This window comes from Balaenoptera physalus (genome assembly GCF_965194825.1).
Source record: "Balaenoptera physalus genome assembly, chromosome: 19".
In the NCBI taxonomy this organism is placed as follows: Eukaryota; Metazoa; Chordata; class Mammalia; order Artiodactyla; family Balaenopteridae; genus Balaenoptera; species Balaenoptera physalus.
Genome location: NC_138900.1, coordinates 60224970 through 60251844, shown reverse-complemented (window position 1 = coordinate 60251844; position 26875 = coordinate 60224970). Strand labels below are relative to the sequence as shown.

The window sequence follows — 26875 nt, the reverse complement described above, 5'->3', positions numbered from 1 at the left end:
GATTTGGAGACAGTGGACCTGGCAAGTCAGTTAAGTTGTCCTTACCTCAGTTTTATCATCTGTAAATTGGGAATGATGTAGTATCTACCTATGCGATTTATGTAAACCACCTGGCACACTACATTGCTGTTACCAAGAACCATTTCCTACATGTTTTGGTTTGTTTTATATAGTAATGTAACTATTAGGTTACTCTGAATTCTTGCTTAGATCAGGAGCCATTCTGTCCCATTAAATGACCCTCAGCCTTCAACTAAAACAGTTGTTGATAATCTGTGATAATCTGGCTCCCTCTTTCCGTTCCTGCTCATAAGACCCACCCAGGCTTCCCAGATCTACAGGTGAGGTTGAATGGTGGGATAATCCAGGAGAGGAGATAAAGAGGTCCAAACTTAGATCATTGTCTCTAGGAAGAGTCAACATTCTGAGGACCTAGAGATTAGATACATCTTGTAATCTTCACTCCTGCCATCCAATTTAGTAGGCACCATGCTTTCCTTCAGTCCCATTTTGTTGGGGGAAAACACATAAAAATCCAAGAGAAAATCTTAGTACTTGATTGGAGAGGGACCCCCACTCAGACCTAACAATATGTGATACAAAACAGAACCTAATCTTATTAATCTCTCAGATTACATTTCATTTATGAGAAAGTATTTATTAGCAGGCAGTAAGATTATAAGGAATTAATTTTAACCCAGAAAGGAGTACATTTTGCAGGCAAGCAGAAACACTTTAGAATTTTTTATTAACCTCAGTTGATATCTAGGGATTTGATAGTTTTCTTAAAGAAAGCTGGTTTGAAAGCCCAGCCATTTGTATGTAAACTTTCCCCATTAGTTGAGCTAATTGCTTGAGGACTTGCCTACAGATCTCCCATTTTCTTCTTGCCTGAAGCCCCCTTTATGGTCCCCACAGGGATTTAGATTCTCCTCTGGTATGCAAAAGTTAGATCAATTGATATCTTCAAAAGCACAGATGCCAGTCTTGGCTACAGAGAGCCCAAGATGGTCTGAAAATCTCTTCTCATTCTGTTTTCCATCCATTTTTTAAGGCAGCATTTTACAAAGTGAGGAACTCTTATCCCTAGAGAGACTCTTTCCCTTTTGGTACCTTTCGTAACTTGTTACATTCAATAATACCGGGATGTATCATAAGACAGTTATTTGCTTTTCAGTTTTCTTTCAATATTTCTGAAGGTGGCTAGGAGAAAATGTCAATGTGGTACGGGTATAAATCGTCAGTCTCTTTGTGGCGTTGCCAAATTTAGCAAAGAAAAACATAGGACATCTAGTTACCTTTGAGTTTCAGATAAACAACAAATGCATTTTTAGAATAAGTATGTCTCAAATAGTACATGGGGCATACTTATACTAAAAAGTACCTGTTGTTTATCTGAAATTCAGATTTAACCTGGGATTCCTGTATTTCATCAGGTAACTCCACCCCTTTCTGATTTCTACTAATGGCCCCTTTTAACAAAGACTAAGCAGACTTCAGGCTCAGGATCTACAGCTGGCAATGACATCTAGTTAAAATTTAATAGCAAGATTTTGTTTTCACATCTTATTTTTACATGTCACTTTTAACTTAGGGCAAATAATACCAGTTATGTATTTACAGTAGTTCTTTTTAAAATAAAGTTAATTTTAAAATAAATTTAAGTAAAAACTAAAAAATGGATGGATTAAAAAAATGTCAGTATAGAGTGAACTTGAATGTGGACCAAAATTACTGAGGATGGGACATACTACTTTCCATGTGCTTTAATTAGATATATCTTGCATATAAACCTGGGGTAAAATATAATACTTAAAGAGAAGTTTGAGGTAAGTTATGAGAATCCACAGTTCTCTCTGTGGATTCTTATAACTTAAGAAGGGGGAAAATCTCAGATTGCCTTTTTTTGGGGGTGGGTGGGTGGGTTGTTATCTTAGGACCCAGTGAGCCTGTAACTGCTGAGTCATGAAATTTTTGTGTTCTCCTTTGGAATTTCTTTTTCTCTTTCACTCTTTTTGCTTTCTTCCCAAGTTTTCTTAGTTCATTGGTTCTCCAAGTGTGGGCCAGAAGCATGTAATTAGCTGGGAGCATGTTAGAAATGCAAATTTTCAGGCCCCACCTCAGACCAGCAGTGTCTATTTTGACAAACCTTTCAAGTGATTCTGATGAAACTTAAAGTGTGAGATCTACGGTCATAATTCATACATTAAGGCGTAGCTACAAAGCAACATCCCTTTTGCAGTTTTCCCTGCTTCTCTTAGCTGGAAATGTTCTCTTCCTTATCTGAACACCCATAGCAGTTCCTTTGAATTCCCTTAGAGTATTTTATTATTCTTTGTGGGCACTGCAGTCATTTGCAAGCAGTATCTGCTGTCCTGTTTACCATGAGCTCCCTGACAAGAGGAACATTAATTATGTATGTAGAAAACTTACCAAAGAAATATCAGAACTCCTTATCTGACAAAGAATTTTTAAAAATTACTTTATAAGAGGTCTTGTACATAGGGAACATTAAGGAATAAAACCCCACTAAATTCTTAATAGCAGTATCTTGGGCTAAAGATACAAGCCAGACAAGACACAGAAGAAGAAATTCAAATAAATATGCAAAAATATTCAGTTTCACTGGAAAGTAAGTTAAAGCAAATTAGGATATGAATAAAGAACCGTTTTAGCTATAAAATTAACAGAGATTTTAAAATGGTAATATTCAAGTTTGGCAAGAATGCAGAAAAATAAGCATTTATATAAAGTGCCAGAGGGAGTTTAAGTTATACAATTGATATGGAAAGTAATTTGGCAGAATATATGGACCGCCTAAGCAAAGTTCATGCCCTTTGACACAGTCATTTTTCTTCTTGGGGGAAAGTCAGAAATGTGTATGAATATTTATGCACAAATATGTTCATTGCAACATTATTTATAAATAGCAAAAATGTGGGAATGAAATGCATGCCAAAATGGTTAAATAAATTATGTTAAACAGAAATGATGGAACATATGCAGCCATAAAAAAATAATGTTTTCAAACGATATTTAATGACATGGAAAATGTGCCTCTTTTTTAATGTTAAGTTTAAAAAAGAGAGCAAGATAAACATTTATATATACAGTATCATAAGAATTATGTTAAAAATGTGTGTGTGTGTCCAAAGGAAAATAGACCAAAATGTTGCCAGTATTAGCTCTGAAGTGTGCAAAGTCCTATTCCTATGAGCTGCTGGATCTCTTTATTTTCCTCTAGACTTTTTAGTGCAAGGACAGACAACTGGATCAACGAAACAAAATAATGTGCAGAAATAGTTCACATATATTCACTGAGTTGGTTTTTGTGAAACATCTGGATAAGCACAGAGGAAAAAATGTCTTGACCCCTGCCTCACTCCATAGACAAAAACTAATTTGAGATGGATCTTACATGGAAATGTAAATCTCAGACTTTCTATAATAAAACATAGATGCCTATCTTCAGGACTCTGAGGTAGGCAAAGACTCTTATGCGGACAGAGAGGGGAGCTAGGAGGTGTACCGTGGAGGTAAATATATCTGTTCCAAGTTATTTCAGAGCTTCATAGGATTGGTTTTTTTAAATTAATTTTTATTGGCGTATAGTTGATTTACAATGTTGTATTAGTTTTTGCTGTACAGCAAAGTGATTCAATTATACATGTACATATATCCACTCTTTTTTAGATTCTATTCCCATACAGGTCATTACAGAGTATTGAGTAGAGTTCCCTGGGCTATACATATAGTAGGTTCTTACTGGTTATCTGTTTTGTGTATAGTAGTGTGTATATGTCAATCCCAATGGGATTGTTTTGATAATTAAGCAAAATAATGTCCATACAGTAGCTAAGACACAGTATAGTGTCTGGCACATAATATATACTCGAGTATTTGCTCCCTTTCCTCATCTCCTTTATCCAGGCATGAATGTTGCCATCTCCAGGCTGGGTGTCAAACAGTGGGAAGCAGTGGTTAGCACATAAGTTCTGGAATTAGACCATTCGGATTGAAGTCACACGCACACCCCCTGAGAAACTTGGAACATGCTTCGTTTAAACTCTCTGCGCTTCAGTTTCTTCATATGTAAAATACTGAATTAAGCCATAAGGTCGTTGTGACTCACTAGATGATCTGTATAAAGTGCCTAGCACAGTGTGGAGCATATAGTAAGTGCTCGAGAGACATTAGCTACAGTTACTATGGAGTGACCTTCTTCTGACGTTAAATAGCACCTGCTCCGATTGTGGGGTAGAGGAAATAAGTGCTTAGGACCCCAGAGGGCTGTCTAAGTCATGGAAATGCCTCAGCTCTTCAAGGCCATGCTCTCCGTGTTCCCAGTGTCAGTTAGATGCTGGAACACATGCTGCATGGAACCCAGAACAACACAGAGATCAGTCTACTTAGCCCAAGTGACAGCCAAATTAGGAACATTTCTCAAGTCCTCATCTCTGGGTCAGGATAAAGTACACTCTATTTTCCCTTATTATTTTCATGGGGTCTGCGACATGGTCTCTTTGAAATTATGTGTTGAAACATTAAGACAAGTAACATCTGTGATGAAAGCTCAGTATCAAATGAGAAGTTGCGCATTCTCAGTCTGCTTCCTTGGCCGTGTTGGTGGTAAGAACCATTTGTAGAATATCCCTTGTTTGTAACTACATATGATGATTTTGCTGGCTGACTCAATGGCTAGCCAAAAATCAAAGCAAAATTTAATAACACCTCCAACCATGCAGAGGGCTATAAGGAAGAGGGTTCCTAGTTCATCAGTGAGTAGGAGTTACATTCTCAGCATTCCAGACAGGGGAATAAAGAAGCTGCCAGTGGTGGTGCGATGTGTTGCATCCTGGCAGTCTCAGGGTCCCCACGAAGTGCTAGATTCTACTTGTCTGGTCTGGGGAGGGTCATCAGTTCAGCCAGCAGTGTCCAGTAGGCACAGCTAAAATGGCATGGCCCTGAGGTGGGGGGGCACTTTTTCTTTGATGGTCCGAACTTAACAGTCATAGCTTTTATTGGGAGGGACTGGGCATTCATAGGTTAGTCCACAAAGTACAAGTAACCCACTTATGCTTTCTAATTATCCCTCATAAAGCTTGTCAAACATATAATTGAGACCTCGTATTTGTATTTAGTACCATAGCTGAGTATAGTAGTTTCTCAGTAATTGAGCAGTCCCTTTAACTTTGTCTATAGAACATAATACGCCCCAGAGGACGTACTGTCTACTATTTCTCCCATTTCATTTTCTGGGAGATGATTAGTTGGTGAGGCCCTGGGGAAGGAGCTGGGAAAAAGAAGATCATGAAGATCTCAGTGGCCCAATAGAAAAAGTTAGACACTGGGGTCTTCTTAGTTAGGGGTTTCTGGTTCCAAGCAACCCAAATCAGCTTTAACTAGAAGAACTAAGGAGAGGGAAGTTTGTATTATAAATCTATGGGTTATATCATGATTTTCAAGGGCAAGGAAGGATCCAACATTGGGATTAGGTTTGAATCTAAACATGTCATCAGGACTCTCTCCATTTCTTTGTACCTCTGTATCTAGTCCATCCCTCTTTGTTGCTGAAGTCCTTTTTTCCAGTTCACATGACTAAAAATGCTCACCTACGTGTCTTTTCTGGAGACCAGGCGGACTGAAGCTGGGGTCTCTTATTAGCTATGCTATATTCCTAGGGAAGAGACTTTAGCCCTCTTTGCTTCTGACACCACCTGTGGTTTAATTCTTCTCAGCCAGGGGCCCACCCTCTTGCCAGGTGGACCCAGGGTATGGGGCAGGACAACTCCCCGCAGAGATAACAAGCACACAGCCCGATTTGTGTCCATTCCATCAGTGATACTGATGCTTCAAGGTGGTCCGCCTCTTTCCTGGAAATATGAGAAAGGATTGAGATAGGACCCAAATATCTCAACAAAGCATTCAGGATACACTTCCTTAATAGGCTAATGAAAGATGTTACTAAGATAGGGGATCCAGAGCTTGGCCTTGTGACATGGACACTTCATGCATGGTATCAGAACATCCCATTAATTAGTCCCTTGGGATATCCCTCCTGACCATCTTCATGGCCATCGCCTTCTTTAGCTACTACCTACTACTCAATGGCCTCCCTACCGCACGGACTCCGTATTTTCACTCCCGTCCATTTCCTGCAGTGCGGTCAGAGATTGGGATTCCTAAAATTCAAACCTGCTCATGTCACCTTCACTCTTGAAATTGTTACTGGTTCCAGTAGCCCTAAGAAGTCCATGTGCTTTGCTCTGCTCTTCAAGATGCCAGCCAATGGTTTTGGCCTCACTTCGTCATCATGTATGCCAACCAGAAGGTATATCCTAGGTTTGTCCAACTCAACTCGCAGGAAAGGCAATGGATTCAGGCCCTAGATTCAAGTCTCCTCTCACTGCTGACTGGCTCTGTGACAATGGGCAAGGTACTCATCCTTTCAGGCTTTTAGTTTCCTCCTTTGTAAAATAAGAATTAAAAATAGGACCCGCACATAAGTCTGTGGGAAGAACTAAATAAAATAGCCTATGTAATGTGCTTTAAATGATGCCTGGAATGTGGTAAGTATGCAATAAACACTGTCTCCTATCAGCAGCAGCAGCGCCAATAAAATGAGCACCATGGTCTAACAAATGAGCCACCATTTTGATTCCTAAACCTCCTACTCTCGTAAATTCTACATTTTGCTAACTACCCATTTCTCTGAAGCCAAGTTGAACATGTTCCTTTAGTAAACGGCCAAAAGGAAGATGGGAACTCTGGAAATAATGACTAAAATGCTGCCTCACTAATAAGCCCTTAACCACACCTCCCTCAGAAGCACCTAGAAGATAGGAATAAATGTTTCTTAGAAATAATGTCTTTTTCTCCCAAGCGGAATACCAGTCCTTGGCCTTGGGCTGCCCACAGGAATCTGCCACTGGGTCTCCAGGACACAGGGTCTGAGCTGTAGCACCTAGCTTGGCTCCACTGCCCCAGGGATGTGGCAACCCTGTAATTCATTACCAGTGGAAATAGAACATCATTGAAGAGATAAGGGCAACAGTGGGTTTCTATCTCGTGATAAATGACTAACAGTTGCATTATTTTCCCTTATGTATATATGCCTCTCTTTATTGAATTTAGGGGGAGATAAATAAACTATCTGCCAAGCGTCTGGTTAATATTACTTCTCAGGGACTTGTTTTCGGCCGAACTAGACTCCTACTGATAATATCTGTAAGCTTTTCAGGAGGGAGAGACATAACATTTGTTTCTGACAAGAACCCTCTGTTCGCCTTATCTGTTTCATTTGAGAGGCCGTCGACCCCTAGCTTCTTTGGTTAAAATGAACTCTTTCCAACCATGGAGGAGTTCTTGAACTTGCCTCTCACCGCACAGCGTGACTGGGTGTCCCGGCTGCAAATCTGAGGAACTCGGTCATATACAGGCGGACTTAGTACTTCCTGTTGGCCACCAGGAGACAGTGAGAGACACGGTGCTGAATTTCTCCCCTTAATGCATTAAGATGAAAATTCAGTTTTCAAATTTGAATATTCCTTTCTGGTCTGAATAGAGATTCTTTTTCTTTTAATCACAACATTTTTTTTTTTTTGATTCGAGAATTTATTGATACACGCTGGTTTAGAAACACACAGCTGGTCTGTGGCAGTGAGAATTAACCCTAAGCCACAATAAAAAAATAAATAACCGTAAGCTTCCACCAACATGCTGCAATAGAGCTGTAAGCTCAGAGACTTTATTTTCAAGATTCGTCATCCTATACCCTGACTCTATGTACCGTATTGATGGCATATTTCTACATGCACCTGAGGAATCTGTACTCTTTCTTTGCAAGTAATTTCAGAGGTACAGCTTCTGAAAACTTTCTCTGATCCTAGATCTCTGTCTCCAAACAGCTACTTGCTCTGCCGGGGCCTCACGATGTTGGCACCCGTCACGCTACATGGCTGTGTTTACAAGGCTCCTTCTTGTGCTAGACAGCAAGTTCTTGGAGGGCACACATTGTAATCTCTCTGTATCTTCAGGGTTTAGTAGACGGTTTGGCACAGAGTGGGTGCTTAGTAAATATCTCTAGGTCATTATAAAGTCTAATGGGTCAGTGTTTCTTTCCATTGAGTGCTGGTCTCATTCTTTCTTGGTATTATTTATTATTTGAGAAATCTCTCTCTCTCTCTCACCAGACTGTAATTTCCATGAGAGCCGAAGTTGTGTCTGTATTTATACACTGTTCCCCCCAGTGTCCAGCACAGTGCCTGACATTTAGTTGGCATTCAACATATGTTTACCAAAGGGATAAATAAATGATTGAAAGACATGAAGGCTTGGGGTTCAAGGCCTATGCATGCGGACGAATGTCACAGTACTGCACATGACCATGCACCTGAGTCAGGCCTGGTTCAAATTCCAGCTAGATGTCTCAGTTTCATCATCTGTAAAATGCTGGAAAAATCTCAGGGGTATCAATACGGATAAAGAACCAATGACTCTGAAAGCACCCACTTCACTTTGAAGTGCCATTTTGGTGTTAACAACTGTCTTTGACTCATATCCTAGCCCTGACTGACCACTTCCTTGAACTGTAGTCAATATGCAGTGAAATGCGCCCATAAGGTGAGGCTCAGGAAGAACTTCTGGACCTGGGTGACCCTCAGACTGCACGAGCTATGGTACCTAAATAGAGAGTCGGCTGGAAAGAAGAGGCTATGTTGCTATGGCAACAAGATCTGTCCCTGGTCCCTTCAACTCTATATGTTCCTCAATGGTGGTCTTGAATGAGCTGTCCGTGTTCTGACCATCGGTGGTTCCTTCTTTCTGGAATCCTCCTCACCTCATCCCACGTGACATTCATTCTTTCTATTTCTCTCTTTCTCTCTGACCTTTTCTGTCCCTTCTTTCACCCTCTAATTGAGCTAGGCAGTAATTTTTAGGTGGGATTGGGCAGAGCAAGAAAATCCTTTTACATCAAAGGCAGAGGGGGAAGAATTTGGGAGTCTGGTAACTAGCGATATAGCAACAGTCTCTACATCATCCCATCCAATTAGTGTGCTGAGTTTTGTCTAAATCTTTCTCTGTGTCCTGTCTGCAGCGCACCATCTGTGAACCACCGTCACCCAACTTCACGCAGGCTCACTCCCTTGCTCTGAAATCGCTGAAGGCGCTCTGGCTAATGAGCTAACTTCCGGCTAAAATTCAGTTTAAACTCTGAAATCCTTCACATTGCTAACAACATTATTCTTTTAAAACCAAATTGGGAGCATTATACTCCCTTTACCCTATCCCTTGAATGAGTTTCTAATTCTCCAAGTTAAATTTCATATGCCTCATTCTGAGATTTAATGCTCTGGATATAATGTGCCTTTAACTCAGCTTTCTAGCTTCATTTCCCTCTGAATCCTACTAATAACTAGCCCTGAAATTGCTCCAGACCCCTTTTTGAGAGGCTGGGAACATGGAATACTCCCTATAGCTCCATCCTTCTTAATCCATATCTGTACTATTTTGTGTATACCTTCCTTGGAATTTTAAATTCATGATCATCTTTTAATATCCATTCAGTTATTACCTTCTCTAGGAAATTTCCCAGAGTCCCATAGTTGAAATAAATTGCCCCTTCAACTTTGCTCCCAGAGCAATTTCACTGTTGCACCATCTAGCCCATCACAGCTCCAGAACTATAGTTAAAGTAGTGTCTTCGTTCAGGCTGCTATCACAGAATACCATAGACAGGGTGGCTTAAACAACAGACATTTATTTCTCACAGTTCTGGAGGCTGGGAAGTCCAAGATCAAGGTACCAGCAGATTTGAGGTCTGTTGAGAGCTCTCTTCCTGGGTTGCAGACAGCTATTTTTTCATTGTATCTTCACATGATGTGGGGAGAGAGAGAGAGCATCTTTCTTGTGACTTTTCTTATACGGACACTAATCCCAATCATGAGGGTTCCACCCAAAGGCTCTACTTACCTCCCAAAGGCTCTACTTCCACATACTGTCATATTGGGGATTCAGATTTCAACATATGAAATTTTTGGGGGGTTGGGGGGTGGTCGCAAACATTCAGTCCATAGCAGACATCAATCACTTTAACCAGGGGATGAGTTTCTTTGAGGACAGTTTCTTGTTTCCACCCTATAGTCCTTAGCTCAGAGTGTAGGACACAGTGAGTGCTAATGTATCTATGGGAAATGAATTTTAATAGTTTTCCCATAGATATCCTTTCCCCCTTGTGTTGCCAGTTCCTTTTAAAGAACTAGTTATTAAGGAAAATTTCAAAGTACACAAAAGTGGAGAGAATAGTTTGGCAAACCGTGTATTCATCATTCAATTTTAAAATTCTTGCCCATCCTTTTAAAAGCAAAACTCCTCTGCAGACAAAGCCTTTGGTGGTGAGGGGCATAAAGGTACCGTTCTGTAGTGTCCAATTAATTCACATCAAATTTGAGCAGAGTTTCCTCCCCCAGAATAACATCAATAGGACTCCCAGTGAATGGATGTCTTCCTAAGGCAACTCAGAAGACAAAAATGCAATGTAAGAACACACTTCCCAGTAATGTGAAGATCTATGATTCCACTAAATAAAAATGTTCCCTTAATGTACTGTAAAAAAATAAAGATGTTTGGCTAGATTTATCAACCTGCTCCAGGAGCAGAATTAAGTTTCCGTGCTACATTTTTTCTACTTATTCAAAAACACCTGAGTTGTTATATAGCTAGTCAGACAACCGCTTCATTATATAAATATAATACACGTCTGCTCTGAAGATGTATGGTTTAAGAAAAGACTTCTGTGTTCTCAGACCTGTTGGATAACTTGTAACTGATGATTCCTAAAGACACAGATGTGGGTGAAGTTAGCTACATTTTATTTTATTTTATTTTATTTTCACACACACACACTGTATAGCTACATTTTAAAATTGGTATATATGTCTAAAGATTTTAATAGATTAATAAGACTCTAAAGATATTTAATGTACTAGAGGCATGTTCCCACAAAATGAAATTAAAGCCAACTCTGAAAATTTTGAAGTGACACAGCCTGGAGCTTGAACAGCAAGCCAAGCTGGGAGCAGAAATCTTCATTCCCCATGGGATGGGTCACCCCAGGAGATTCAGAGTCAGGATAACAAGGGTATGTGCATATCGACATGTCCCTATATCATATTCTCCTTTTAGAATTGCACAAAGTTCATGGCCTAGTGTTCCAACACACAGCACATAAGAAAGGGTTTTTCTCATGTCTTTGCTCCTAATATAAGCTGTTCACCAGTGTTGCCCACAGCTTCTAACCCAGGCAATTCATAGGCCATGAGATGATTGAAAGCAATCCAACATCAAATGTTAAAGCAGTGACGCGGTGCCTGCTGATCGCCTCCGGAGAGAAAAATGAATGGGGGTCTGGGGTGGGGGAGGCTGGAGGAGCCCAGTGAGAAGCTACAATATTGTGAAGGTGAAAATCAGAATGGATGGGGGGCGGGGGTTTCATCACTTCTTAGAACCAACTGTAAATTCCATTTACGATGGAGCCAGGAGACTTGGAATAAACCAACCAAGGAGACTCTGGCTTCTTCCCCCAAAGGCTCCCACAAACCTGGGCTGGTGGAGAATTAATTTGTTGGCTTTTTTATTTCCTCTTTTCTCTCTCAGTGTGAGCCCAAGAGAGATCTGGAATATCACATTTCACTGGGAGAAACACTCCAAACTCACCTTAGCAGCTCCAGTAACCCTGCTTATGAACATAGCACAGTGTAGATTTCTCAGGAACCTTCATCCACAGCTAATTGATTTACTTAAGTCTAAGTAATGGATGATCAGTCTCTGCTGGCCCTTTCTCCGGTTCTCAATCTCACCTGATCAGGACTGACACATCAATGTAATGAACTGCCTCTGTTCTTTTGTCTTCAAGCCATAGAAAACACCACTGCTTCCAATTAAATTCTACAAGATTTATGTAAACCAGTTCATCTGCCTTGATTCTTCCCTCTCCTGGACATGCAATCCTATTAAATTTCTTCCTTAAAATCTAGTGCTCCATACTCTGAAATGCCACGGGTTGTTTTGCAGTAAGAAAGTTGAAAAGACAGTGGACTAAAGGGAGTCTGAAACATAGTAATAGCTACCTGCCACTTTCTGGGCAGGACCATGTTCCAAAAAAACTCACCAGGCACTTTAGTAAGGATTTTCTTCATTATCTCATTGTATCCTATAAGTCTGTGTAATCCCCCCTTGAAAGAAGGGGATACTGTCCCTATTTTATACATATGGGAAACTGAGACATGGAGCGATCCTGTGACTTTCCTAAGGTCACATAGTAAGTGGCAGAGCTGAGAGAAGAAAAGTCCCTGACACGTTGTTGACAGGCAGTTGTGCTACTCATGATTATTGTTTCTCATGATTACGCAAACAATCACTGTTTCTCAGGATTACTAATCTTTTTTCTAGGCTGAGGTTGCATCTCTAACTACATACTTCTAGAGTCCTATAAAATTGGGGTTTCTAAATCCTTATTTTGGTATTTCAACTACAGAAATAATTCATGCATTTACTAATGAAATAGTGTCACAGTCTAAAAGAAATGTTAATTTTCTTTGTTTGGGCTGGGATTTTACTAACCCAGAGTAGTAATCTTGGTTATCCATGCTGATCAGTACTAGGCAGAAAAAGGAAGTCTTATCAAATATGGTGTGACATACAAACAAGCAAAAAAACCCAACCAAACAAACAAACTAAAGTTTAGAGCATGGGTTTGTTGGGTAAAAGAATAACAATAACAACAATATTAGGTCTTGTAGTAATGAGAACGTTGTCTTGAAGAGACAGAATAGATATATGTGCAACAGCAAAGGACAAATTCCACAGACACATGCAGACACCTAGACCTACATGGAATGATTTGGTCTACATGCTGCCTTTCCTTATATCTCCCCAGGAATTCGGGGAAAATGCCAGAATGGGTGGGTTAGGTCAGGGTATTATCTAAACAATGAGTCTTAAGCTGGACCTGAATAAAGAGTGGGAATTGAGTTGGAAGAATGGACTGAATACATGTTTCCATGCAGAGGAGGGTAAATATAATAGCAACCTCATTATTCATCATACTCAGGTAACAAGTGTGTGTCAAGTCAGGCACTGAACTAGATGCCGGGTGTAGAAATGAAAAATTCAAAGACTAGTACTCAAGGAGCTCAAATCTAGTTTTCAAAAAAGGCAGAAGCATCAGTGAAACAATTTACAGTTTATTACTATGGAGTGATTAAGGCTACAAGAGAAGTATAATACATACTCAGCAAGGCAGTGACATAAAAGAGGGAATAAATAAGACTTCCATGATCTACCCAAGCCAAGAAAAACCTTTGAGCTCCTCATTGAAGGGTGACTGACTAACTGGGAGTTGGCCAGGTGGGAAAGTAAAAAAAGGGAGAAGCTGTCATCGTCCTGAGATATCACAGTGGATATGGAGGGTCAGTGGATTCAACTCTGTTTTCAAATCATTTAATACTGAAACCTATTATCCAAGTGAATCGATGGAGGATATATGTTGTGATTTAATAAACTAAGTTTCTTAGTTTATTAAATCAGGAACCTTGCCTTTGTATCTTTGCTTCCCCAGGAGACTGACTTGTATATAGCAGCTGCTCAATAAACTAAAAAAAAATGTAGACTTAGATGTAGCTGGCATGGGTCTATGCAAAGACCCCAGAGGGTAGAGCAACAGGTAATGGTTCTTGTTTGGACTTGGCAGCCATTCTGCATAAACCGATTGTCACTTAATGGTATCTTACCGCCTGTGTCCCATATATATTAGTCTTTTCATCTCATCGTCCCAGAGCAGTTTCTCACTAAGCATCACATTCAGCAAAACCCAAACCACAGGAGCTCTGGATGGCTTCTCTCTCCCAACATGCATTCTTCTTGAAGTCATGCAAAGCCATGAAAGAAGATGAACTATTGATCTGAGCAGTTTTCATGTATACTCTGTCATGAAATCCCAGGCATAGTTTTTCTAACCATGGACTGCTCTTTGGGGACATTAAGAAACATTGAAGTGATTAGTAGCCTGGGGGCAGCTTTCCCTTCCCCAGTGTGGGCTGGAGCTTCACTTTGAAATGATGACAGGGAGCATCCTTAGGTTTTGCTTCATTAAAATGACTAATGTTTATGTGAAGATGCAAAGGTTAATTGTACCATCTTAGAGAGCCACGCATATAGATCTACAATCAGGAGAGTTTCAACCACCAACAAAACCCCACTTTGATATCTGAGGAATCATAAGTTTCTGTTTTCAAATCCTGTGCCTTCCTAGAATTTTCCGGAGCCCACTCTGTTACCAATTTGAGGACTAAAGCTTGAATATTAACAGGTTTCATCATTAAGTTTTCTCAATCGTCTGAAGACCATCTCAACTTGGGATCTTCGCTCATCATGTTCTCCTTCCCTAACTGTCCACCACCTCAAATCCTAGTGATTCTGTAAGTCTCACCTCCTTATGCAAGCCTTCCATCATGCATCCTTTGGATTCCTTGAGCACTCAGAAGCCAGATTTCATTGAAAACTGTCCTCTCTCTAGTTCTATCATGTCTGTACAACTTGTACCGTCAGCCAGACCCCAAGCCCCCTAGAGCCAAAGACACATCTTTTCCATCTTTTCCATCCTGTGTATCCTCCACCATCCCCAACTCAGAGCAGAGCATGGAGTAAGCCCTCAATAGGGACCAATGGTGATCCTGTCCCATGCATGGCAGAAAATGTAGTTAGGAAAAAAGCATATATCAAACACTTACTACACTAAGTCTTGAGTCATACTCTTTACATATACTATTGATTTTGATTTATTCAGCAACACTAAAAGATAGTACTCATATTTTCGAGGTGGGAAAACAGAGTCAGAGACTGTTAATACATGGCCAAAACAGTAATCAAAGACAGGTCAGCCTGCCACCAAGGCTTTGCCTCCCTCCTCTATCCTATGCCATTTTCCTCCCGACTAGGGGCTATACAGGCGCCTGATTGTGGCTAATATTACCACAAAGAGAGTGAATTTAAGGGATAAAGTGTTAAATAAGTCTGTGCTCACTGCTTGACACTTATTCCCCCACTACCACTGCACGTGAGTGGTATTGATATGAGGCCCAGGAAGCGAAGCTGGAGCGATAAATTATATGGCTTATTATAGAAGGTACAGTCAATAATTATTATGGGGCCCATTTTAAGTGAGATCCATGCTCTCACAGTCGGTTTACCCATGGCCACTTTTTCCAATTAAATACGATCAATGAGGAGAAAGAACCAGAGGAGAGGAGATACGGCCTCAGAAGGATTTGGTTTTTGTATGCTCAGTCACCGACTCCTGGGGCTTTAATTGGCTTTTTGTTGCCAGAACATTCTAAAGAAATAATTTTTTATGACTCCTGCGAGGTCTGGCAGTCATTGCTTTTCTTACACATTGATTTGAATATTCAAACACTCACTCAAACGTGAATTGGGAGAGATTGGCCTTTGCCTGGGATGCCGAACACATATGCTGTCTCATGCTTCCCTGCCTTTACCCATGCTGGGCCTCCTGCCTGTGAAGCTCACCCTTCCATCTTCTTTTTGCCAAGTGGAGACATCCTTTCTTCAAAATGTTGCTAAAATGTTACCTTCTTTGTGAAAAGTTCCCTGAGCCCTCCCATGCCCCTGTCCAGCAAATATAGGTCTTTCTACCTCTGAGATCCCAACTTTGGGCTGCTTTCAGCATCTCTGTCCTGCACTGTAGTCTTTATTGCACCATGGATCTCAGGACGTCTAGTTATTTGAGGAGGCAGTACTGCACAGAGGTTAAGACTCTCTCACTCCTAATCCAGCCTCAGCTTCCTCATCAATGGAAGTGGCATGATGTCCCTCCCTTAGGTTGCTGGGAAAGTTAAATGAGATAGGTGATCCTGGCAAAATGCTTAGCACATGCCCTCAGCTAACATTAGCTATTTGTACTGCAGGCCTTTTGGTCACTCCTTTTGACCACCTACTCTGTGCAGAGAGCTGAGCACAGGTGGGTGAGACTTGGAGCTTGCAGTTCACCACCCAAGGAGACTGGCCTCTGTCCACTTGCATGTCCTGCTCTGTGCTGGGCAAACACCATTTGTTGTGCTTGGCATGCCTTCCCCAGCCTCTCTGTGGCGTTCTGACCCTCACTGCCAAGGCTGACCCAAGTTGCATGTCTTCCAAAGACTCCCCTGACACACCCAGCCCCAGTGACTCCAAGGACTGAATTCCCATAGCATTTATCTGGGATCACTAATTGTCAGATTCTATCCTTTCTCACCAGTTTACTTCTCAAGCATGTATATTTAATCTTGGGCTCACAGCGAGAAACTTGAAGGCAGGGGCTGTGCCAGATTCTCCTTTGTATTCTCAGAGCCTGGTTAAGGGTTGTTCCACACAATCCTAGGGATTCAGTCATCACGGATTCCAGCTCAGTCTTTCAGTGAATGCTTTTTATTGACACCTTCCCCTGTGCTAGGCACTGAAGTCCATCTGGAAACAGGACAGGCCAGACCCCTCAACTCCCATGGGTTTCATCCTAGCATAAGTTATGGTCACGTAAGCAAGTCAGCACATAAATGAAGGCAATAGTTGGAGACAGTGTTAAATCCTACAGAGAAAATACAACAGGGTGAAGTGTTAGGGAAGGACTGGGGGTGGCAGCCTACATTCAGCCTTCTCTTTCCATTACTCAGCAATCGAACACAATATTTCCTAAGGAGTGCTGTGTTGAACAGCCACTGAGCCAGATGCTCGACTAAGGCAAGACGAGGGGATCTATTGTCAAAAACAGTTGGAAAATACATCCCACGTGTTTATCCCCTGTTGGAGCCACACAATTTATATTAGTACATTAAAGGCATTGATACTGCAGTAAAGGCATTTTTATTTTGCATCCACCAGCATTTCCCCAATTTTTTTCTTCGTAGAACTTTTTATCTGTCTGTCTTTTAATATTTGGCACTCATTAACATTCCATGAAACTCAGGTCTGTGGGATAAGCTTTGAGATATATTGATTGTATTGAATGATATTTATTCTCAGCAAATTCTTATCTACATAAACCCACAGAGAAGCTGGACCACACGTCATTGCTAAGCCATAAAATTGAGACAAAGCAGAAATAACTTCATTGAGTAAGCCAATCATGAACTTATTTTTAAAATTCAATCCCCCTCAAAATTATTAAATACCTAATATGTTCTAGTAAATGTTCTAGGAGCTGGAAATAGAGGAGAGAGCAAAATATAGACCCTTCCATCCTGGGGCCATGTGTCAGTCCTGCGGGATGATTGCAGTCGCTTCCCCCCTGGCCTTCCCTACAGAGCAGAGTGGCCAGGGTGAGCCTCTGCAAGCTCAGGCAGATCTTACCCCTGCTTCATTCAGTTCCCGCGATGGCTCTTCATCTCACGCAGAGCAAGAGCCAAAATCACTTACAGTGGCCTGTAACCGAGCTGTCGCACATTCCAGCGACTCGCCACATGTGGGCTTTTTAAATGAAAATTATTTGCAATTAAATAAAATTAAAAATTGATAGAGCAGATCCCTTAGTTGGACTAGTCACAATTCAAATGCTCCATAGGCATGCGCGGCTAGTGGCTACCATGGTGGGCAACGTTGATATAGACCATTTCCGTCCTTGCAGAAAGTTCTGTCGGTTGTATGATGCCCTGTGACATCTGGTCTCTGTTGCCCTTCTCACCTCATCTTCTGCTGCCCTTGCCCTCAATCCCTCTGCTCCAAGCACAGTGCCCCCAGGTGGTTCTCACACACTGCAGGCACAGTCCTACCTGTTTGCCCCTTCCTCCTTCCACCCGGCACACTCGTCTCCCCATGGCCACCTGGCTCATCTTCTTGCCTCTCATAATTCTTTTCTCATATGTCACCTTCTCAGTGATGCTCTCGTGGTACCCTAGTGAAAACTTCAATGCCTGCTTCTTATCTTACCACGTCCTCTTCCCCACCTTACTTCATCTTTCCCTTTAGTGCTTAACACCATCTGGGGTACACACCCTTTACACGTTTGTTTACGCTTTGTATATTCCACGAGGATAGAGACTTCTGACTGTTTTGTTCACTGCTGCATCACAGTGCCTGGGACATAGTAGGTGCTTGATAAACATTTTTGGATAAACAAAGGAGCTTAATGGAGAAAGACATAGTAACAATAGTGCAATAACAACAACATAAACAGATACAGATTTATTGTAATGCCAGGTAAGGATGAGTGCCTTAGAGAAAAAAAATATGAAGTCACACACACGGAAAGTTGTTTCATCTCCACTTTTAATAGGGAAACTAAGGCTCAGGAAAGTTAAATAAATTTCCCATGATCATCATCACAGTGGGCCAGCTGTGTGGTGCTGGTTAATGTTTAACAACCAGCTCTCTGAAGAAAAGTTAAAGCACCGCTTTGCAGTGTTTGCCTGTCTCCATGGTATAAATACTCCCACCACAGCTGATTTCACGCTACCAACATGATGCCATTGACCGTGGAGTTGGGAAGAGATGTGTACAATGTGCTTTCCTGAGCTGTGTGAGTTCCAGAGCACCACTGCATCTGACCTTGAAGTCCAAGCTCATCCCATTGTACCATGTGGCCACCCTGGAAAGAAGCAAGCAGAGCCCTGTAAAGAATCCCCACTTCCTGGACACCAAGTGACCACTACCCTTTGGCATTCTTGGCTCTTACTGATACCTCCACCCCCTGTCACTCCAAACCATCTGGGTTTGCATTCAACCTGTTTGAATTATGGCATTTTTCTCCTAAGAGGATCATGCTTATTTGACTTGACAGAAAAAGTTGCTCTCAGAGAAGACTTCTCTCCGCTTTAGCCTTTGAAATGACTGTCTGGATGGCACAGGTAATCTTACCGGACCTTTGGGGCCTGGGTGGACTATTTTTTAATTGAGAATTCCATGTTTCTATAGTAAGTGGCCTCCTTAATAATAGCCTTACACGTCATATGCGATGATTGCTAATTTAGGTTTTCAGGCTTCCTGGATGTAATGAGCTCTAATAAGCCCAAGACTTGTCACAGGCTCAGAAAAGCCCGTTTCCCCCCCTGGAAGCAACGATTTCCCTCCATCCCTGGACACAACTGGGCACAGTCTTAAAAATATTAATAAGTGTGACTGGGATGTTCACCCCTTTCCAAATAAAACATAAAGTCCTGGTTTCATTAAGCCAAGCTATTAAATTAAGAAAGTGTTTTTAATTATCTGAGCATTTCAGGGAGCTCATAAAACATTTAAGGACCTCACAGGGGTGGTGCTGAAGCCCTTTCAGAGTGAATTAGAGCTTTGACTTGTGGAGCTGGATGGGAAAGGCTTGGGGCCCACAGCTGCAGATTCCATTTGGCCCACAGCATCAACCTGCCGGAAAGGAAGAAGCTGCAGATCTTCTTGTGGGTGTGGGGTGGGGTGCATCTGTGTCCAAGCTGCAGGAGAAACCAGCTCAACTTCTCACAGCAAAAAAAATCTACCAGAGAAAACCCAGCAAGCATTCCCCTTAGGCCTTTCTCTCTGCTGGATGCTGAGATTGGAAACGATGCTACTACTTACTGAGGAGTTTCTTATGTGCTAAGCACTCTAGTATTTACGTGATCTGATCCCATCCTTATAAAGGTCATCTGAGTTACGTGTTATCCCCAGTCGATAGGTGAGGAAACTGAGACGATTACCCATGATAGGCAGCTAGTGAAGCCAGACCCCAGGAAGACACCCAGTTCTGCCTGACCCACGGCCCATGTACCTGACACTGTTGAGTGAGTTGTAGCTCACACACTAATGGCACAAAATAATGACGACCATCATTATTAGGGAATAATCAATACCATTTAGCGTGCCAGGCACAATGCTCTGCAAACTGCGTAGCTTATCTAATTTAATCCTCCTAATGACCCAATGAAATTATTATCCCCTATATGACAAATGAAGAAACTGAGTCACAGAGAGAGGTCAAGTAACTTCTGGGAGGCTCCGCATCTAGCGCTAGAGGTGGGGTTTGTGCCAGGACTGTTGAATGCCAAGTCTGTGGTCTTATTCACTCCGACCCTCTGAGCCCATCTCATCAGCTACCCAGTTTGATAAGCAGCTGAGTATGAGGTTGCACACACACAGTTTGGGGAAGGCGTTTTTCTTTATAATCCAGACCTAAGTGTCCTTTCCAGTCTCCTCTTTTATTTTTCTCCAACGTTCCCTTGTTACTCCAGCTAATTCATATGCACCCAAATATGTCTTTGTGTTAGTTGGATGTATGACCCATTTTTAAATGATAAAAGTGGACCAATAACATTCTTTTTTCCTTGAAATCATAGTTTCCTAACTAGTACCATGTCCAGGTTGCTGAGATACTGATGCCCAAGGCCACCAGATATCTGGGTCTGGGTGACCTGGGTCCAGTTGTCTCTGGACACAAACAACTTCACTTATGTCCCCAGTATGCTGCTTAGATATCATTAGTGCAAGCATCACACTGGGTAATTATTAAGTCTTTCATTTAAAAATATCTAGTAGAATCCATATTTCATCTCCCAGAGTAACAAAAAAAAGCAATGTTTTAGCTTGTGGAGAACAGGCTCTTGTGAGTGAAAATATCATTTAAAACCCCCATGGAAGGCAGTTTAGCAACATTTATCCAAATTGCAAGTATGCAATCATTTAGACCCAGCTATTCCTTTACTAGGATTATATCCTTTAGCTAAACTTGCTCCCAAAGCTATATGTACATTATTACTTGCTACAATATTGTTCAAAATAGTAAAAAATGAAAGAAAGAAAGAAAGAAAGAAAGAGAAAGAAAGAAAGAAAGAAAGAAAGAAAGAAAGAAAGAAAGAAAGAAAGAAAAAGAAAGAAAGAAGGAAGGAAGGAAAGAAGGAAAGGAAGGAAGGAAAGAAGGAAAGAAAAAAAGAAAGAAAAAAGAAAGAAAAAAGAAAAGAAAAGAAACATATGGCTTTGTGACTGGGGAATGATTTACATAAATTATGGAACAGCTATAGAATGGAATACTATGCAGCTATAAAAAAGGAGGCATCAGTTTGTGGCCCGAAATGGAATGATCTTTAAGGTATATTGTTTAGTGAAAAGAGGAAGCAAGGCACAGATCTGTGTGTATATTGTGCTACCCTTTGTGTAAAACCTGGAAGAAGATGATATATGTGTGGATGTGCTCAAATATGTTTTAAAAAAAATCCCTTAAAGTATCTGGAGCTGGGGATTGAGTATGAGGAGGGAACTGGGTGAACGGAGGACAGAGTGGGGTGGAGAATTTCTTCTGTATACTGTTTTAGAATTTTGACTGACGAATCAAAACTATGCAATTACCTATATGACATAAATTGCAGCAGGAGGATGGAATGGCAGAGAGCGTGGAGGAAAGTTCTAGATGGAAGGGCTAACACATGCAAACAGGAGCCTGGTATTTTTGGGGAACTGAGGGAGAGTCAGTGTCCGGAGCAGAGGGGAGAGGGGAGGCCAGAGCACGCCTACTAGGACTTTGTGAAAATTTCTGGGTCCTTGTCCTCAGAGTAATTGAAGGGTTCTGAGCAGGCAGTGGGTGCCTTGATCAGATGTGTATCTCGAAAGTATCGTTCTGGCTCCATGGCGACATCAGTGTGGAGCTGTTGCCTTTGTGTGGGTGACAGCCCAGCCAAGGGGCCGTGGCATCAGAGTGGGGGGTGGCCACTACAAAGAAGTGACAGGATGTGCTGGAGATTTGGTCAGGAGGTGAACTGATGGACCCTGGGAGGGATTAGATGCAGAGGCAAAGGAAACAGAGCTGGTAAGGATTTCGTCCAGGGACTCGTTGGTGCACCACATGGGTGGGACCATTTCCTGAGAGAGGGCAGAACCAGGTACGTGGCAGGGTAGGGGGAACTTGAGTGTAATCTTAGGCATGTTGAGTCCAAGCCCCTTTGATACATCACAGAGGAGATGGCAAAAACGTGGTCGGAAGTAGAATTCTGGAATTCAGAGATGTCTGACCGCAGTCGGGAGGTGTGTACACAGAAACTGAGGGTGTGCACAGGGACGAAATTTTCTGAGACAAAACTAGTATTTAGGTCTTCTTCCCAGAGATGTGAGCAGGGGCCGGTCATTTATACGCAAGCACCCTCCACATAACAGGTGCTTCTTGATGTGTGTCTGATCAGTTACGGAGGAGCAATCGACAGCAATTATCGGGTTACCTGCCCCCTCTTCATCTCTGTTCTTCCCACTGCACCCCCTCCAGGCTGGGTGGCCCTTCCCCTGCCCCTGAAGTCTTTCTCCAGACCACCCACATGGTCCCTCACCCTGATGGTGTCACTCCTGCAGCTGAGAGGTGAGCAGGTGATCCTTCCCTCTTTCTGAGTACCTCCCAGCCCAGCAAGCAGCAGTGTTCTCCAGGAATAATGGATATTACAGAAAACACAGGGCCGGGTGCCAGCTTCACATTCTCCAAACATTTAATGATTCAACCTTTTCAGTTTCATCAAAGCCAAGCTTGGAAACTCCCTGATGGCCCACTGCTAACAAATAGCAGGGTGCCCACCTTAGCATTGCTGCTCCTCAGGTGTCTGGGTGGTGGAGGGGACCTTTGGCTGGATGACAGCAGCCAGAGGACCCCTTCGGGGCCTTTGTGCCCACATGGAGGCCTCAGGTTTGGCAAGCTGGGTGAACCCTCACTCTTGCAGGGGATCAGCCGGCAGTGCTGGCTCGAGCATCCAGAGGTTGGCATGAGCTGCCTTTTAAAATATGTTTGTTTAAGCTGTCAAGACAGGACACAGCTGTTTGTGACAGGGAAAAGGAAGCACAGGACAGTCCTGCTGGCGTGGTAGAAGCAAGGAGGGGTCTATGATGAGAGTGTCAAGGCCACTAGGGAGTGTGGGTGAGAGAGGGAGGGGAGTGGGAGCTAGGCAGGGGACCTGGGAAAATGGGGCAGCATGGGAAACCGAGAGACGATAGATAAAAGACAGACAACTTAATAGAGGGGCTGGGGAGAGGCAGTTAGGGACAAAGAGACAGAGAGAAAGGGGCAGAAATAAAGGAGGTCAGAAATCAGACCTACACACATGCACACAAAGAGAGACTCGAAGTGAACTTGGGAGGGCACAGCCAGCTTCTCCGACTTAAGGCCACTCAGCTGGGTTCAAAGGCATTGAAAGAGACACTTGGCTTTCACGGTTTCTTTGATTATTGACCAAAGTGAGCCCCACGTGATATGTTATTAATAATTGTAATAACTCTAGTAGCAGCAACAGTGGTGATGGTAGTAGCAGTCGAGGTAGAATTAGAACTTGCTTCTATATAGAGCTTTACAGATTCCTTCCAGCAACTATCCAAGGTAGACTCTACAATCTCTGCTGAGAATTGAATAGGTGAGAAAACGGATGCTCTGAGAAGTCATATCACTTTTAGAAAGTCACCCAGCTGGTCAGGAACAGAGCTGTATAACTCACCCAGAACTGCTATTTGGGAAACCAGTCCTCTCCCAGTGCATGTTGTTCAGGAAGGGCTGACCTTGCTGACTGGCCCCATGCCCAGGCCTGGCCCATCAGAGCGCACCACCTCTCTGCCCATCATGATTGGTTCAGCCATGGTTGGGCCAAGTCAGGCCAGTCAGAGGCCTTCTTTGGCATCGTGAGCCAGACCTGTTAGGAAACACTACTCTTTCTCAGGGCCTCCCAGTTATAAGGATGAGGTGAGGCCCTGCTGCTAGTAGTGTCTCCCCCAGATGCTTGAAGGAGATGTGTGCTGATTGCAAGAATGGGAACAGACAACACTGGAGCCCTGGGATCGATGTATCTCAGCAGCCTTCTGAGAATGGCTTCTCAGTCAGGTGGGCCAATGTGGGCCTTATTTCTGGCTTGTTTTGAGTTTGGCTTCCATCCTTTACAACTAGAAGAGTCCTGATAAATACATCTTTAATTAACTCCCCCTTTTAATTGTCTAATTATTTAAATGATTTGTTTTCTACTCCTCACATCCACACAAGCGTTAATTTACACAGTTACCCTCCGTTGACAATAAGAAACAAGACTGACTCTAAAAATGTTCCTGCTGTTAGTAGCCTCTGGGGGTCATTCCTCGACTCCGTGTAGCTTCTAAATGACTTTCCAGGTGTCACCAAGATGTGATTATGCTTGAAGGTAGGGTCTGCTTCCATAGTTTTTTTTTGTTGTTGTTGTTGTTTCATTTTTTTCCTGAACCATACCTAAAGGCCACTCAGCATGAGCAAGGATTTCAAATGCAAAGAGGATTTATGTGTGAAAGGAATTAAATGTTCTCTGAATGGAAGCTGCTTCTACTTGATGTCTTACAACAATTTGTGCTTGCTGTGTAACAAACGACGGAAAACTCAGTGATTCAAGATGATGCACATCTACTTAGCTCTGAATTTGCAGGTGGTTAGGTGGTGCTAGTGGATTGAGCTGGGCTTGGTAGAGCTCAGCTATTTCTCTGAGGTTGGGTGTGGGTTGGTTAGGCAGCTTTGCTGATCTTGACTGGGTTCCCCATGTTCTGGACTCTGCATCTTCCAGCAGGCAAGTCCAGGCTTGATCTCAAGCCAAAGACACAGCAATGAGAGAGAGTAAATGGAAATGGCCCTTTAAGTTTCTGCTTATATTGAGTTTATATTGAGAAGTTTCTGCTTCTGTCCTATCTGCTGAAGTAAGCCCAGAGTCAGTGTGGAAAGGCAGAGATACCTGAGTATCATCTGTTGTCTTTAGTGAACTTCAGAAAGTCTTAGAAGAGAACAGACTCCAGCCACTGGGCTGGCAAATGCTAATTGCTGACATGAGGCCCTGAGAATCTAAAACTTGACATGGGGGTGGATGGGCAGCGAAAGCGTGGAGGTGGGGGGTGGACCTTGCAGCTCATACTTGGGAAGGACTTTAGAACTGTATGAGTTACTCTTCTGTTGAAAGTATTTCACTTAGAAAACTGTTTTGTCACTCTTTTACCACTGCCTCTAATACTTTTTTTTTATGCCAGGACCCTTTTAAAAAATCTTTTCAGGAAAGAGGGCCCTCAAAGAACTTACAGTCTAGAATGGGAGACAGACACAGAAACAGAAAATTTCAAGATCAAAAATAAGGGCTGAGGGAGAAATAAGCCCAGGACGCTATGGGAGTCCAGAGGCGGGGCACTTAGCCCAAGCAGGCAACCGTTTAGAGAAATCTATTTTAAATTGATTGTTTTATTTGCTGGATTTTGTATTGACATGTTTTGCTTTGTTCTCAGTGTGTTCTGGGACCGCAGCCTATTCATTTATTATTAAGAGAACGGTAATTATTTCCAGGAGCTCTTGAGGATACACTTTGCTTCCCCTTTGCCTCATCTCTGCTGATTCTGGTGTAACCTTCATATCTCTGAGGATGTCGTAGCAGGAAGTGACACACCCTGCATGCCCGGAGGAATCACCAAAGACCCCACTCTGGAAGGAGGGCTTGCAGACCACCGCTTCTCAAACTTTAATGACCACATGGGTCTCCTGGGATCTTACCAAAATGCAGATTGTGATTCAGGAGGAGGTCTAGGGTGAGGCTTGAGGTTCTGTTTTCCTAATAAGCTCCCAGGTGCTGCTGCTGCTGCTGTCTGTGGACCACATTTTGAGTAAGAAGCCTGTAGACGGTCAGCAGCACTTTCTCCACTGGTGAATATTGCAGCAGGGCTGAACAGAGGCTGACCTGTATCTTGTCTCTCTTGCTGGACTGTAAACCCGGTGAAGGTAGTGCCTCTTTCTTGGCCGCAACTCCATCTCCAGTGCCAGGAACATAGAAAAATCTCAATGAATATTTGTCGACAGGAGGTAAATGCCTCCTGTTCCTCCCTTTTCCATAGATGCGTGTATATAGAGATTTACCTGATATTTTTCTAGTTTGATGCTGTGAATTGGGTCTGAACCTGCACCCATCCCATGGGCTGCAGTCTTGACCTCTCACCTAATTCAAGACAGCCTGAATGTCCAGGGTGGACCCTGTGACCTGCAGCTCTCTCCTAGATTTGGATAAGTCTAATCGTGATGCTTGAGCACCTGTCTGATTTGAGGCATTACTTCCACTGATGACTCTACTGGTCCCCATATTGTGCCCATGGACCAGACTGGCTAGATCTTAATTCTAGCTGAATGTTACACTAGAATTCCTTAAGTCCTCTTGGACTCAATGATTGACACTGTTAACTTCTTCCTATTACAGCTCTTCTGGCTTGGTTAATTTTCCCCAAATCTTTTAGCACCTTCCTGCTTCCTCACTTGAAAATCCCAGCAAAGCTGCATGGTTGGAGCTGGAGGCAGGCCGGTGATGACATGAAGGACTAACACTGAAATTTAAGATCATCACCAGTCTCTTATTTTGAGTTCCCACCCAGAAACTTGGCACCTTCTTTAGACTGCATTTTGAAAAAGCCGCAAGCAATTAGCAAGTATGTGAACTATCTACTTCTCAGTTTCCTCAACTACAGAATGGGGATAGCTGCACCCTCCTTGTGAGATTTTAATTAAGATTAAGTTCGTGATGTAATAGATATAAACTACTTAGCCCAAGATCTGACACATGCACAGGGCTCCGTAAAGGAGAGTTCTTTTTACCTTTACATCTCAAGGGTGAATCCTAAAGTCCAGGATCCCCTAAGGGAAGGACTCTGGGGAATCTAGGCTCATATCTTTAACAGCTCATTATGGAAGAGGGAAGGTTGGGTCTAGTAGGGGACAAAGTATAAGTAGCTAAAATAGTGAAAACACTCAAGGTTGGGATCCCAAAAGAGCCCCTGTGATGCCAGTAAGCGGACCAGACATTTAGCCAACACAGTAGCCCTTGGGTGTCTCTACTCCAAGGACTCCCCTAGACTCTTCCCACTTCTCTGA

The 26875-nt window shown here is 42.5% G+C and overlaps 1 long non-coding RNA gene across 1 annotated transcript in view; it reads right to left on the bottom strand.

Moving 5' to 3' along the window:
- Positions 1 to 26875, bottom strand: part of LOC309649344 — a 979232-nt gene that overhangs the window by 640991 nt on the left and 311366 nt on the right. The gene's annotated exons all lie outside the window — the stretch shown is intronic.